We start from the raw sequence: 4,099 nt of genomic DNA on the forward strand, positions 1-4,099 counted from the left end.
ACTGAATGTACGGAAAAGACACTCAAGTGTGCTAACTGTGGAGGTCCCCATCAGTCAGGCTCTGCTGATTGCAGTAGCCTGAAGAAGGAGACTGAGACATTAGCATACATGAGAGAACACGATGTTAGCTACCGTGAGGCCAAGAAGAAAGTGGAAGGTTTGACAAGCAAACCCAATACTTCTTACGCCTCAGCAGTAACTAACACTGTTTCCAGTGCAAGCAGTGTTAATCAGCAGCTCGCAGTTAAAGATCAGGAAATTGCAGAATTAAAAGAAACGGTAAGGGACTTAATGAATCAGATCAAAGAATTGAATAAGACAATTAAAGAAATTGCTGAATCAACCCAGCAAAAACAGCATCTTAAGGAGGTCGATACCAAATCACAATCCGGATCGCACCTTCTCGTCCAGGCGACCCCCACTAGAACTTCGTCTGGTGGTAGTTCTGCTCGTAAGAGCAGATCGTCCTCCGCCGGGCGTCTCTCTGGTGGAGGGGAGCAGGCCATGGAGACTACTGTCTCCAAAAATTCCCGAGAGAGGCCCTCGGGAAGCGAGGGAGAGGAGGAGGCGCCTCCCTCCCAAAAAAGAAAATAAAAACCACCGGACAAGGCACTTCCAAACCCCATAAAACGTAATCCACGCGTATACCATCATACAATGGAACTGTCGAAGTCTTAGATCAAAAGTAAACTCTCTTAGATTATTAGCCTCGTCCTATGCTCCCGATATTATCGTACTACAAGAAAGCCATTTAAACGACCAAGTCTCTGACGAGGTCGTATCGCTAAGAAACTACCATCTTTGTAGAAAAGACCGAGAGGGAAGGGGTGGAGGCGGAGTCGCCATGTACATCCACCAGAATCTCCCTTTCATTGAAGTGACGATTAATTCTACTTTGGAACACGTCGCATGCAAAGTAAAATTCAATAACACGTATCTGACTATATGCTCAGCTTACTGTCCACCTGATAAAAGGTTAATCTATGATGAGCTTTTTGCTATTCAGGACAGTCTGCCAAACAATAAATTAATTCTAGGTGATTTTAATGCTCGTCATACATCATGGGGTTCCCCACGGGTGAATGGTAGAGGTGAGCAAGTAGTTAAGTTGATCAACGACTCTGATCTGGTTCTTCTAAATGATGGTAGTCCAACGCGAATAGACGATAATACCGGTAATTTGAGCTTTATTGACCTATCACTGGTTTCCTCAACACTAGCAGCCAAGTGCCTGTGGCACACCATTGACGACTCGTTGGGAAGCGATCACCTTCCTATTTGTATTTCATATTCATGCGACACCACGAGGACGCCTTCAGCACCCAAATTTAACGTAAAAAGAGCAGATTGGGTCGCCTTCACAAGGAGCGTCAAGCTCGAAGTTGTTGGAGAAACCATTGATGATAAAGTAAACAATGTTCAAAATTGTATTATAAATGCAGCAATGGCAACCATACCTAAGACTTCGACAGATAGCGTTAAGCATAGAGTTCCATGGTGGACACCAGATTGCCGCAGGGCGCTATGTGAACGAAATAGGGCCTACAGGCTTTTCCATAATAATATTACCAACGAGAACTTTCGCAAATACAAACAAGCGAGAGCTAGGGCTCGTAGAACAATTAGACAAGCCAAAAGAGACTCCTGGCGAAGCTTTGTCTCTACAATTAACAGCAACACAAAGTTATCAGAGGTTTGGTCCACAGTGAATAGAATCAATAGAAAAAAATCATCAACTAAAATCAGAAACATTACTCATGAGGGAATTAATTATGATGAACCTAGAGACATTGCTAACACAATCGCCAGGCAGTTCTCTTATACAAGCAGCTCGGAAAATTACAACCCTGCATTCCTGACCACCAAGGAAGCAGCCGAGCTGCAACCAATTCACTTTGCCACAGGAATAATTTTGATTACAATAAAGATCTAACTATGAATGAGCTTGTCCGAGCCCTAGAAGCCTGTAGAGGAACATCCCCAGGCCCCGATGAGATTCGATATGAGATGATAAAGCATCTTAATCATGATGACATGATTAAGTTGCTAGAAGTGTACAATGATATTTGGAAAAGCCAGACTTTTCCAAATTCATGGCACTTCGCCCACATCATTCCCATATTGAAAGGAGGGGGAAATCCCAGATCCGCCATCTCTTACCGCCCAATTGCGTTGACAAGTTGCTTATGCAAGGTCATGGAAAGAATTGTTAATAGTAGGCTATTGCATTTTTTAAATACCAGAAATTTACTAGTTGACGAGCAGTGCGGCTTCCGAAAGGGACGCCAAACTCTCGATCAGCTAGTAAAACTGGAAAGTCATATTCATGAGGCATTTGCCAAAAAGCATTTTTTGATATCAGTATTTTTAGACATAGAAAAAGCCTACGACATGACTTGGCGACATGGCCTACTCAGAAAACTTTATGCTTTCGGATTACGTGGAAACTTGCCTTGTTTCATCCAAAATTTCATTTCTGACAGAACGTTTTCTGTCAAATTATTTTCTGACAACGTCACTTTCTCGGACATTTTTGTCCAGGCAAACGGGGTCCCACAAGGAAGTGTCTTGTCTCCCACATTATTTTTATGTGTAATAAATGACATTTTACCATCTCCTCCTCGGAATCTTAAATACTCACTGTACGCCGATGATTGTGCATTATGGCACTCCAGCAATAATGCAGAGTTCTCGGCAAATCAGATCCAATTGGCACTGGATATGATTCATAACTGGGGCCTCCAGTGGGGTTTTAAGTTTTCCATAAGAAAGAGTATTGGCGTGGTTTTTACACATAGGAGAAAGCCCAACATCAGGCTAACTCTAGACAACCATCCAATACCTATTCAAAATTCAGCTAGATTTCTTGGTCTACTCTTTGATAGTAGATTAAATTGGAAAGACCACATTGGTCAGTTAAAGAATAAATGTCAAAAAGCACTCAATTTATTAAAGTGCATTTCTGGACACAAATGGGGAGCTGATAGAAAGTCTTTACTGATGTTATATAAATCCCTGATTAGATCTAAAGTAGATTATGGGTCAATCGTGTATGGCTCGGCAACGAGCTCAACTCTGAAAGGTTTGAATGTTGTGCAGAATGCATGTTTACGCGTCTGTCTTGGAGCCCTTAAGTGCACTCGCACCGAGCGCCTAGAGGTAGAGTCGGGAGTACCTCCCCTCCGTCTTAGACGCGGCCAGCTTGCGCTGACCTATGCCGCGAAGGTAGCCAGGCAGCCCCAACATCCAAACAGGGATGTTTTGCGCCGGCAGGTAGGGCCCCAGTATCGCGGCGGGAAGCCGCTGGGCAATAGACTCCATGACCTCACAGAAAAAGTCGGTATAGATCTCTCTACCATCGATACCCTGGTTCAATCAAATATAGCACCGTGGGAAACACCCAATTTTTCTACTGTTGTAGACTGGCTACCATCAGCCAAAGCCACGGTGTCGGAGGTGGAGGTACGCCAGAGGTTCAGAGAGATCCTAATTAAACATCTTTCCTTTTTTCATTTATATACCGACGGGTCCAAGACAGACGAGTGTGTGGGAGCGGGTGTATGGTCGACTGAATGTCAGTTGAGATTTCGATTGCCGAATCATACATCGATCTTTCTTGCCGAACTTTTTGCAATAGATAAAGCTTTAGATTTTGCCCTATCGACGACCCACGATAGAATAGTCATTTTTTCAGACTCGTTAAGTTCAATTAAAGCCATTAAATCACTAGAAACCACCTATAATGAAATACAGGGTAATATCATTCGTAAAATGCATAGTGCCAATAAATCAATCAAACTGATATGGGTACCTGGACATTCGGGTATCCATGGTAATGAACAGGCTGACAAACTAGCCGGGTCGACTGGCGATCTGGAGCCTGGTATTATCCGCACAGATCTCAGGTGTTTTGTCTCTTTTATAAAAGCAAAAATCCATCTCCTGTGGCAGAGTGAGTGGACCGACCTCACAATGCACAACAAAACAAAAGAAAAAATAGAAACGTGGGACACAGCCCACAGAAAATACAGAAGGGAGGAGGTGGTGTTGGCCCGCCTCAGGGTAAACACAACAAGACTTACACACCTCACTCCCTACA

Source organism: Penaeus japonicus, unplaced genomic scaffold (genome assembly GCF_977035675.1).
Source record: "Penaeus japonicus unplaced genomic scaffold, GWHDUDI00000001_assembly GWHDUDI00000015, whole genome shotgun sequence".
Taxonomy (NCBI): Eukaryota; Metazoa; Arthropoda; class Malacostraca; order Decapoda; family Penaeidae; genus Penaeus; species Penaeus japonicus.